The following is a 12334-nucleotide window of genomic DNA, read 5'->3' as shown; positions in this document are numbered from 1 at the left end:
AAGCCTAGGTGAGCGCCCTACCTGAACTCTAACGACAGGAGCTGGTTAGATGGTCAATATCAATTACACTGAGTGTGTGAGTCACATCTATTGCCTCTCTGTTCTAATAGGTCTTTTCTTCCAGTATATTCACAATTAATCCCGGTTTTGGAAATCTCATGCTTCCTCTCTTCAATTTTGTTTTTAGTAGACTTACGGATTCCCTTGCAGCTCAGTTGGTAAAGAATCTGCCTGCAATGCAGTAGACTTAAACTCATAAAGTGTTGTAAATATATGCAAACAATAAAACCTTAAAAGAAAAAAATAAATTATCAAAGAATATGTGGGACTTCCCTGGCAGGTTAAGACTTCATTTTCCAATGGAGGGGTTCAGATTTGATGCCTGGTTGGGGAGCTAAGATCCAACATGCTTCATGGCCAAAAAACCAAAACATAAAACAGAAGCAATGTTGTGACAGATTCCATAAGGATTTAGCCTTTTATGTGGTGCATCTGATCCATCTATTGCATACTGATCAAAAATTCCCAGTGCATTTTAGGAGATTTGTGTGCTAGGTGTGTGAATGTCTTCATGTGAAAATCCAGTACCTGTGAGGCAAGAACTTAATAAGACGTTCTGTGTCATCGGCATCATCATCTGATATTCATTGTGTTAGAACACTGTGTGCAAGACTGGCACTGAAGTGAATAGCTCAGGCCTATGCAGGCGTAAGGGGAGTGATGTTTAATACAAAATAATTGACAATGTGTTAACTGATAATTAACAGTGTCATTAACAGTGATAATTAACAGTGTAATGGAGATCAGCCCTGGGATTTCTTTGGAAGAAATGATGCTAAAGCTGAAACTCCAGTACTTTGGCCACCTCATGTGAAGAGTTGACTCATTGGAAAAGACTCTGATGCTGGGAGGGATTGGGGGCAGGAGAAGAAGGGGAAAACAGAGGATGAGATGGCTGGATGGCATCACTGACATGAGTCTGGGTTTGAACTCCGGGAGTTGGTGATGGACAGGGAGGCCTGGCGTGCTGTGATTCATGGGGTCACAAAGAGTCGGACACGACTGAGCGACTGAACTGAACTGAACTGGATGGATAATCTGTTAGCTTTCTTATTGTTTTATAACTTTGCTTTTAAAGAATTACCTTACCGGATAGTATGCCTCTCTCTCTCCTAACTGGAGAAACTGCATAACAGTATATTAGCATAGGAGGTTTATTAAAATGTAATAATGTTTCAAATACTGTACTCTGAATATGGCTGGGGTACTGCATGCAAAAAATGGTTATAACTGTTTATTCATTAGTGTATCAGTTGGGCTCTGAGCAACCATATTGGTGACTCTAGTCTATCATGCAGAGAAGGCAATGCACCCCACTCCAGTACTCTTGCCTGGAAAATCCCATGGACGGAGGAGTCTGGTGGGCTGCCATCTATGGGGTCGCACAGAGTTGGACACGACTGAGCGACTTCACTTTCACTTTTCACTTTGATGCATTGGAGAAGGAAATGGCAACCCACTCCAGTGTTCTTGCCTGGAGAATCCCAGGGACGGGGGAGCCTAGTGGGCTGCTGTCTATGGGGTCGCACAGAGTCGGGCACGAATGAAGCGACTTAGCAGCACCAGCAGCAGTCTATCATGAAGTAATCATAGTGCTACCTCTTCATTATCAACACACAGATCATTACGTCCATAAATAAACATGGATTTCTTTTCACATTGTCTTTTTTTTTTTTTGATATCAAGTGTTAGTAATACATAAATCATCTACATTCTTTTGCATTATATAAACATATGATATAGGTACTAACAGTTTATCTTGCAAACTTCTGGTACTGATAAATATAGAGCAGTATCTTAAGTGTGTTTTCTCTTCCTTATGATTTCCTTTTCTCTAGCTGGCTTTACTGTAAGAATACAGTGCATGATACATGTAATATGCAAAATACCTGTTAATCAACCTCTTGTGTTGTCAGTAAAGCTTACGGTCAACAGGAGGCTATTAGTAGTTAAGTTTTGGGGGAAGTCAAAAGTTACCTGTGGATTTTTGACTGAGCAGGGGGCTGGTGCCCTTAACCCTCAGGTTGTTCAAGAGTCAACTGTATTGCTAATGTTTATATTGTGTGTTGCCGGGGTCCAGTCCCGGTGGATCCAGGGAATTCGATGCGGGGACTGCGTCAGCGAGAATCAGGAAACAACTACTTAATTAAACATTAATTAAGGATATAAAGAGTAATAGAATAAGGATAGCTCAGTGAGGAAATTCAGTGGAGAAGAGAGGCTGAATAATTCAGCCAGAAGGTGAGAGAAAGAACAACATGGGGAGACCAAGTTTCGGGGAACAAGGCCCGCACTTTATTTTCCAAAGTAGTTTTTATACCTTAAGTTATGCATAGAGGACAATGGGGGTAGGGGTAGAGTCATGCAGCAAGCCAGGCTTTCTTCCTGCAAACTTATCATATGCAAAAGCTTAGGTGATTTGCATCATCTTCTGGGCCCGGAGGGCTGTTAACATTTTAAGACCCTTTCTTCAGAAAACTTATTTTTTTCTAAAGGTGATTGGTCAGGAGCCACCCTCCAAAAGCATTAGATAAAGTTGCATTCCTACAGAGCAAAGGTGTGGTGGGCTATATCAAGAAAAAGAATTAACTCAAGGGTCCCAGGTTACAAACATTAAAGCTACTACTTACACCAATTATATTAATCAATACACTGCCAGGGACACAGCAGGTAAGGGATATGGAAACTTAGCAGCAAACATTGGCCCAACAAGTGAAAATCCTTTCACCAATACAATTTCTAATCAATCTTTTAACTGCTCAAAGGAATCTGTATTTAGACAGTTTAGAACATCTCATGCCTCTCACAGTTGGGAGGCTCTGAGCAATCACATGTGGCCGGAAAAACCTTTTCAGGCAGGCTAGAGGACTTCCAAAGGAATTTGTAGGTTGAAACACTATCACATCCAGGAACTTTATTAACTGGAGCTGTAAGTTAACTCTTTTTTCAGAGAGAGGTAGTGGAGGACAGCCCCCCATAAAGTCAGAGGTATAGGTGAAAGCACAAAGCAGAAAGTAGGCAGACTCTGGTTTTGGGGGGTAGATGCTCGAGAATTTCCAGGGGGACTCCTGAGGCTCGATCCCACCTTTGCGTATGCCGAGCCTCCTTCCTCATGACCTTTGTCATGGGTGGAGCTCCTCACGCTGGCTCCCGGCAGTGATAGAATTCCAGTTGAGCTATTCCAGATCCTGAAAGATGATGCTGTGGAAAGTGCTGCACTCAATATGCAATATGCAATATGCACTCAATATGCAATATGCAGGCTCCCGGAGTGTGTGTCTTAGTTGCTCAGTCGTGTCCGACTCTTTGTGACCCCATGGGATGTAGCCGGCCAGGCTCCTCTGTCCATGGGATTTTCCAGGTAAAAATACTGGAGTGGATTGCCATTTCCTTCTCCAGGGGATCTTCCTGACCCAGGGATTGAACCCAGGTCTCCTGCATTGCAGGCAGACTCTACCATCTGAGCCACCAGGGAACAAGTCATAATTCCCTTGGGCATAGCAACCTGTGCTTCTTTTATCTTTGTATCTGGTACCTGGGAGTGTACTTAATACGTTGTAGGCTTTTTGTAAATGTTGAGCAAATTTGCAAATGAGAAATGATTTCCCAGGTGAAAAATTTGTTTTTCATTAGGAAACTGAGTTCTAGTTAACAGTAGCACTGTAGAACACAGCATTTTTAGGGAAGGTACTGAGTTTTATTCACATTTTAATTTATCTTGTTTGGTAAAATGGCATCTTGGTGGTGGAAATACTTGCTTTGTGTTCTGGCACACAATAGTGATAAGTAATAAAAGAAGAATTAATTAAAGAGAGCAGTATTTTATTTTACCTGAAAGCTTTGTGGAAGCATGTATATTATAGTAAAATATAATGTTATATTATTACATTATATCATAGTTCTGTTTTTATACTCTTCTTATTGGGTGCTGCTGGTCAATTATACTCAAGAGGCACACTAAATGGTACATAGAGCCACCTCCTCAATCCTCAAGGTATAATGCAGAATCATTTTTTTCTTAATTATTTGGTTTTTAAAAATCCCTTAAGATGAAAGGATTGAAGAGGAAAAGTTAAAATTTTACATAACCTCCTGCTCGTTCTGCCTCTGTAACTCAGCTTGTTCCTTGCAAATTCTGGGTCACATAAGTCACATAGTCTTAGAAAGTGGGGACTTACAATACTAGAAACTGGAGCTTATCTCACTCATCCTTGTCCTTCTCTTTGCAATTGCCCAGTTCCTGCAAACTGCTTAATTATGCCTGTCAATGTAAAGGTCAGGCATCCCCCTCCCCGTCTTGACTGCTGTTCCCGTGCATGCAAAACCCCTAGTTTAAACCTGCCTATTAGTCGCTGGTGTTGCCCACTATAGTCTGTAGCTTTTATAGAGCTCTGTAACCCCTTTGTTTGGGGCTCAGAGCTTGGAGTGTTAACTCCTCTGGGCCCACCAGCGTAATAAACCTGAATTCTCCAACTCTCCAAGTGCGGTGCTTGGTTTCTCGATGACTGGTTTCTGCAACATTTCTGGAGGTCCCAGCGAGACTCCAGCCATGCCAGCCCCTTGAGTTGCTGGACTGGTGGCTTGGCCCGGCCGGAGCAAAGGAACCCCAAAATGAACGAGGAGGCGCGCCACCTGACAGTATTCTGGGTTCTCTTTCGGACCAGTGTTCCGACTCTCCAGATGGCCGAGCCCTGACTGGACTCATTGGAGGGATGGATCAACTTACCAGGAACAGCCACAGGATAAGTTAAGGCCCCAAGGCCTGTCCCCAATCTGGTCCTACTCCAACGGGTAGAAGAGGAGACTGATCACCTCTTTGGATCTCCCAGGAAGGGAGCAATAGTTAAGGAAACCTGGGGGCTCAGGAGAAGGGAGGCATTGTGATAGCCTCTAAATGTGAGTGCAAGACAACTGATTGAACGGAGTAAAAGAAATTTTTTATTTTTGAAAACTGGGAAACCAATTCTTTTTGTATATGCAATTAGAAACAACTAGCTTGTTAAAAAGCCTGCCCAGGGAAAAGCTTGAAGTTAACCCTTTCCATGTCCTTGAAATACAGAGCCAACTTTGTCTGAGACCTCAGCCTTGGGCAAATTAGAACTTCAAGCAAAGAAGAAAAAGGGATCAAAGAGATATTTTAAATCTCAAACAGAAAACTATAAGATCTCTGTCTGTCGGTCTGGATTTACATATGTCTCGGTGTATATTTTTTTTTTTTCTGATAATATTGTTAATGTTGTAAATGAGTTCTAATTTAATTGGCCTAAAGAAAACTGCTGCTGGTGCTGCTAAGTCTCTTCATTCGTGCCCGACTCTGTGCGACCCCATAGACGGCAGCCCACCAGGCTCCCCCATCCCTGGGATTCTCCAGGCAACAACACTGGAGTGGGTTGCCATTTCCTTCTCCTAAAGAAAACTAAGCACTTACAAATCAAACAATTCTAAATACAAGAAAAATTAACCTAAATAAATTCCAGATTCACATGAACTGGGAAATATTCAATATTAAATATCTAGTATTAATGTTTGTTTGCTAATCTAATAAGGAAGTAGGATATATGTTTTTAATATAAAAAGTACAAAAAAATAAAATTCCATTTTATGAAGGGAAAAGAAAGTAGGTCTGACTTATAGGTGGCTGTTACAGAAAGTGATTAGAAGGTTTGTGGAAAGTGGACCCTGAAAAACATTTTCATGCATGGTTAGGACTAAGTTTAAAATAAATTTAATTAAGTTTACCTAAATGAATTGAAAGTAAGCTGGTTCAAAACTTGAATTTGACTTTTCTCTCTGTTAAGAGGACATACTTTTTCAGATGCTGAACTGCTTTTAATAATAGATTTAAGTTTTTATACCTCTTAATTGATCCGTTCTATATTTACCTTTGAAATCTGTTGTTAACTTTGGCTAAGTAAATAACTATTATTTCACAGTAACTTATATAATCCTACCTGACTGAGTGTTATAAACTCTTTTGATATTGATCAATAAAACTTCCTAAATAACCTGACTTCTAGCTAACTTTGGGATGCTTCAGAGGGCTCCTAGGATGTCCCAAAGAGGTATTAATCTACCTAGGTTCATTGGACATGTTAAGTTACACGGGAAGTACTGTTGAAGGGGTGATAAATCTTTTCAGGTTATACTGTATGGTTGTTGTTACTAATATAGATAGCCTAAAATTGTGTGAAATTCATATAGACCTGATATGCCCTGATAATATATGGTCAACTATAATTCTAGTTATCATATTAAAGTATTACATATCACAATAATAACCAGGTTTACTTGTCAATTGCAATAGAATCAGATTTTAAACTTGCCTTTTATGGTTTTACTCTCATACCTTTAGAAGAATACTGCTAGTTCTTCAAGATTTATGGGAAAGATTTTCTAAGATTAAGCAGATAAACAGATTTTGTTATTAACAGTAAGCTGGTACCAGACTGGAATTTGGTCTTTTCTCTGTTGAGAGAACAAAGTTCTCTTAGAATGGAGCTTTTGATAACAGAGTATGAATTTATTTACCTTTAAGTGATATATATTTGTTTTTAAAATCTTTTTGTTACTTTGGTAAAGTCAGTTCAGTTCAGTCCCTCAGTCGTGTCTGACTCTTTGCAACCCCATGAACTGCAGCATGCCAGGCCTGCCTGTCCATCACCAACTCCCAGTGTTTACTCAAACTCACTGAGTCAGTGATGCCATCCAACCATCTCTTCCTCTGTCGTCCCCTTCTCTTTCTGCCTTCAATCTTTCCCAGCATCAGGGTCTTTTCCAGTGAGTCAGCTCTTCACATCAGGTGGCCAAAGTATTGGAGATTCAGCTTCAACATCAGTCATTCTGATGAGTATTCAGGACTGATTTCCTTTAGGATGGACTGGTTGGATCTTCTTGCAGTCCAAGGGACTCTCAAGAGTCTTCTCCAACACCACAGTTCAAAAGCATCAATTCTTTGGTGCTCAGCTTTCTTTATAGTCCAACTCTCACATCCATACATAACTAATGGAAAAACCATAGCCTTGACTAGATGGACCTTTGTTGGCAAAGTAATGTCTCTGCTTTTTAATATACTATCTAGGTTGGTCATAACTTTCCTTCCAAGGAGTAAGCTTTTTTTAATTTCATGGCTGCAGTAACCACCTGCAGTGATTTTGGAGCCCCCAAAAATAAAGTCTGTCACTGTTTCATCTGTTTCCCTATCTATTTGCCATGAAGCGATGGGACTGGATGTCATGATTTTAGTTTTCTGAATGTTGAACTTTAAGCCAATTTTTTCATTCTCCTCTTTCACTTTCATCAACAGGCTCTTCAGTTCTTCTTCACTTTCTGCCATAAGGATGGTGTGATGGTGAGGTTATTGATATTGGTAAAGTAAATAATCATTATTTAAGATTATGGTACATGTAGACGAAGCTTATTCTGCTTCTACAAAAATAACCCCTCACAGTAAGACTTTGGCTACCCTGATGTCCTTAAAGAATGGCAATCAGTTCAGTTCAGTCGCTCAGTCGTGTCCAACTCTTTGCGACCCCGTGGACTGCAGCACGGCAGGCCTCCCTGTCCATTGCCAACTCCCAGGTCTACCCAAACTCATGTCCATTGAGTCAGTGATGCCATTCAACCATCTCATCCTCTGTCATCCCCTCTCCTCCTGCCTTCAATCTTTCCCAGCATCAGGGTCTTTTCCAATGAGTAGGTTCTTCACATCAGGTGGCCAAAGTATTGGAGCTTCAGTTTTAGCAACAGTCCTTCCAATGAATTTTCAGGACTGATTTCCTTTAGAATTGACTGGTTTGATTTCCTTGCTGTCCAAGGGACTCTCAAGAGTCTTCTCCAACACCACAGTTCAAAAACATCACTTCTTCATCTCTCAGCTTTCTTTATAGTCCAACTTGCACATCCATACATAACTACTGGAAAAACCATAGCCTTGACTAGATGGACCTTTGTTGGCAAAGCAATGTCTCTGCTTTTTAATATGCTATCTAGGTTGGTCATAACTTTCCTTTCAAGGAGTAAGCGTCTTTTAATTTCGTGGCTGCAGTCACCATCTGCAGTGATTTTGGAGCCCAGAAAAATAAAGTCTGACACTGTTTCTACTGTTTCCCCATCTATGTGCCATGAAGTGATGGGACCAGATCCCGTGATCTTCATTTTCTGAATGTTGAGCTTTAAGCCAACTTTTTCACTCTCCTCTTTCACTTTCATCAAGAGGCTCTTTAGTTCTTCACTTTCTGCCATAAGGGTGGTGTCATCTACATATCTGAGGTTATTGATATTTCTCCCCACAATCTTGATTCCAGCTTGTGCTTCATCCAGCCCAGAGTTTCTCATGATGTACTCTGCATATCAGTTTAATAAGCAGGGTGACAATATACAGCCTTCATGTACTCCTTTTCCTATTTGAAACCAGTCTGTTTTTCGATGTCTAGTTCTAGCTGTTGCTCCCTGACTTGCATACAGATTTCTCAAGAGGCAGGTCAGGTGGTCTGGTATTCCCATCTCTTTCAGAGTTTTCCACAGTTTATTGTGATCCACACAGTCAAAGGCTTTGGAATAGTCAATAAAGCAGAAATAGATGTTTTTCTGGAACTCTCTTGCTTTTTCCATGATCCAGGAGATGTTGGAAATTTGATCTCTGGTTCCTCTGCCTTTTCTAAAACCAGCTTGAACATCTGGAAGTTCACAGGTCAAGTATTATTGAAGCCTGGCTTGGAGAATTTTGAGCATTAATTTAGTAGTGTGTGAGATGAGTGCAATTTTGTGGTAGTTTCAGCATTCTTTGTGTTGCCTTTCTTTGGGATTGAATGAAAACTGACTTTTTACAGTCCTGTGGTCACTGCTGAGTTTTCCAAATTTACTGGCATACTGAGTGCAGCACTTTCACAGCATCATCTTTCAGGATTTGAAATAGCTCAATTGGAATTTCATCACCTGCACTAGCTTTGTTCATAGTGATGCTTCCTAAGGCCCACTTGACTTCACATTCCAGGATGTCTGGCTCTAGGTGAGTGATTATACCATCGTGATCATATGCATCATGAAAATGTTTTTTGTACAGTTCTTCTGTGTATTCTTGCCGCCTCTTCTTAGTATCTTCTGCTTCTATTAGGTCCATACCATTTCTGTCCTTTAATGAGCCCATCTTTACATAAATGTTCCCCTGGTATCTCTAATTTTCTTGAAGTGATCTCTAGTCTTTCCCATTCTATTGCTTTCCTCTATTTCTTTGCACTGATCATTGAAGTAGCCTTTCTTATCTCTCCTTGCTATTCTTTGGAACTCTGCATTCAAATGGGTATATCTTTCCTTTTCTCCTTTGTTTTTGACTTCTCTTCTTTTCACAGATATTTGTAAGGCCTTCTCAGATAGTCATTTTGCTTCTTTGCATTTCTTTTTCTTGGGGATGGTCTTGATCCCTGTCTCCTGTACAATGTCATGAACTTCCATCCATAGTTCATCAGGCACTCTGTCTATCAGATCTAGTCCCTTAAATCTATTTGTCATTTCCACTGTATAATCATAAGGGATTTGATTAAGGTCATACCTGAATAGTCTAGTGGTTTTCCCTACTTTCTTCAATATAAGTCTGAATTTGGCAATAAGGAGCTCATGATCTGTGCCACAGTCAGCTCCCAGTCTTGTTTTTGCTGAGTGTATATAGCATTTCCATATTTGGCTGCAAAGAATATAATCAACGTAATCTGATTTTGGTGTTGACCATTTGGTGATGTCCATGTGCAGAGTCTTCTCTTGTGTTGCTGGAAGAAGGTGTTTGCTATGACCAGTGCGTTCTCTTGACAAAACTCTATTGGCCTATGTCCTGCTTCATTCTGTACGCCAAGGCCAAATTTGCCTGTTACTCTAGGTGTTTCTTGACTTCCTACTTTTGCATTCCAGTCTCCTATAATGAAAAGGGCATATTTTTGGGGTGTTAGTTCTAGAAGGTCTTGTATGTCTTCATAGAACCATTCGACTTCAGCTTCTTCAGCATTACTGAAGTCAGGACATAGATTTGGATTACTGTGATATTGAATGGTTTGCCTTGGAAGCGAACAGAGATCATTCTGTCATTTTTGAGGTTGCATCCAAGAACTGCCAGGAAATTAAAAATGGCTAAACAACAGCTGAAAATCAAAGAGACAGGGCTCTGGGAAATCCAAGACAACCACTTGGCTTTTCCCAGCTCCCTGACAGACCTCATTTTCATTTGATGGGTTAAAGCCTTCCCTGGCTACAGTGTTAATGCCCTCACAATGAGTTCTCCAAAAAGAAAAAAAAATTTTTACTGAATGTTAAGTTCTAGTTTTGTTAATTAAGGTCTGTGCTTATTAAGTCTCACTTCTGAAATAGTTCCTTGTTATATTATATTGCTAAAAGATTTAATTAAATTATTAAAAAGGACACGCTAAGGTTGTTTCGAAAGCTTATCTCAGTAACCAATCTTTGGATAAAGGTCAGATGCTTCATGATGTACAACCAGGAGATGAACACTTGGCTATAATCATTTAACTGAGTCAGATGACCCGGGGTATACCAGGCTATACCCAGTGAAAGTTCTTGACTTAAATTCTTGCTTGTGACCTTACTAATAACTGCTAGCTACATTGTTTTCTATGTAGCTTGTTTCAGAAGATTATTTCTTATGTTACCAAATATGTGACTGAGCCTGTGATAAAATACTGATATACAGTTCCATATGAGATAAATAATTGTAATAATGTAACTCTAGATATTGGAAGAAGCAACAAGAAGAAATATTTTCCTGGACCAAGAGTCTAGTGAGACAGGTATGGTCCAGAGACTTTTGCTACTTACAAGGCCTGGTCTAGTGACAACACAGTGAGTGGCCTGTCAGTGGAATTTGTGTTAGACCTGGGAATGAGCCTTCCCAGCACCACAGGACACAGTGACCATGAAATGCCCCCAAAATATGGTCACGGCCCCTTCATTGCTATGAAGGGGCCCTGCTGACTGGAAGTTGGCCCTTGCCAGTTGCCTCTACAAAGATTAAATCATGACCACTACAAGATGCTGAACTTCAACATGCCTTGAAAGGAGTTCAGGGACAAAAAATAAGGCACTCTGTGGTCTGGGAAAAACCCAGGAAAACAGGCCTTCAGAGAGTGAGATGTTTTCAGGTAAAGATTTTTATGAGTCCAAATTCTTACATCTTCTCATACCTCCAGTTCATTTCAGTTCAGTTCAGCCGCTTAGTCATGTCCAACTCTTTGCGACCCCATGGACTGCAGCAGACCAGGTTTCCCTGTCCATCACCAATTCTTGGAGCTTACTCTAACTCATGTCCATTAAGCTGGTGATGCCATCCAACCGTCTCATCCTCTGTCGTCCCCTCCTCCTCCTGCCTTCAATCTTTCCCAGCATCAGGGCCTTTTCAAATGAGTCAGTTCTTCGCATCAGATGGCCAAAGTATTGGTGTTTCAGCTTCAGCATCAGTCCTTCCAATGAATTTTCAGGACTGATTTCCTTTAGGATGGACTGGTTGGACCTTCCTGCTGTCCAAGGGACTCTCAAGAATCTTCTCCAACACCACACTTCAAAAGCATCAATTCTTCAGTGTCTAGTTTTCTTTATCGTCCAGCTCTCACATCCATACATGACTATGGGAAAAACCATAGCTTTCACTAGATGGATCTTTAGAGAAACACTAAAGTCATGAACCAATGTCTGGGCTTGGTTCTCCTGGCTAGTCCCACAACAGCTTTCCTACTTCTATTAATCTTTGGGCCATGTATCTTTCTTGTTAAGTTTGTTTCTCCAAGTAGTAGTATGACAAGAATATCCCCCGGCCAACACCCAGACAGTGCTGGGACAAGCTGCCTTATCATTCTGTGGACTCTCACCTCCCTCCGTAAATGCACCCTGAGATCCTCAGGCTATTCTCCCTTTGAGATCTTATATGGGAGACCACCCACAGTGATAGAAAAGCTCAAGGGAGACCACCAACAACTAGCTGACCTCGAGCTGTCCCAGCACCTCCAGACCCTGGGAACAGTCTTCTGCCATATTGCCCGAGAAACCTTAGGAAGGACACCCATTCCTCTGGGCAATTGGGTTCATCCCTATCAGCCAGGAGATGAGATATGGGTTAAAGATTGAAAAAAGGAACCATTTCTTCCAGTTTGGATAGGCCCTCACATGGTCATCCTGGCAACCCCTACTGCTATTAAAGTTATAGGTGTCATCCCTTGTATCCATCACACCAGAGTCAAGAAGGCAGCAGCTCCCTGTGATGAGGACACCTGGAAAGCCA

Source organism: Bubalus kerabau, chromosome 14 (assembly GCF_029407905.1).
Source record: "Bubalus kerabau isolate K-KA32 ecotype Philippines breed swamp buffalo chromosome 14, PCC_UOA_SB_1v2, whole genome shotgun sequence".
Classification (NCBI taxonomy): domain Eukaryota; kingdom Metazoa; phylum Chordata; class Mammalia; order Artiodactyla; family Bovidae; genus Bubalus; species Bubalus kerabau.
Note: the sequence above shows the minus strand (reverse complement) of the source record.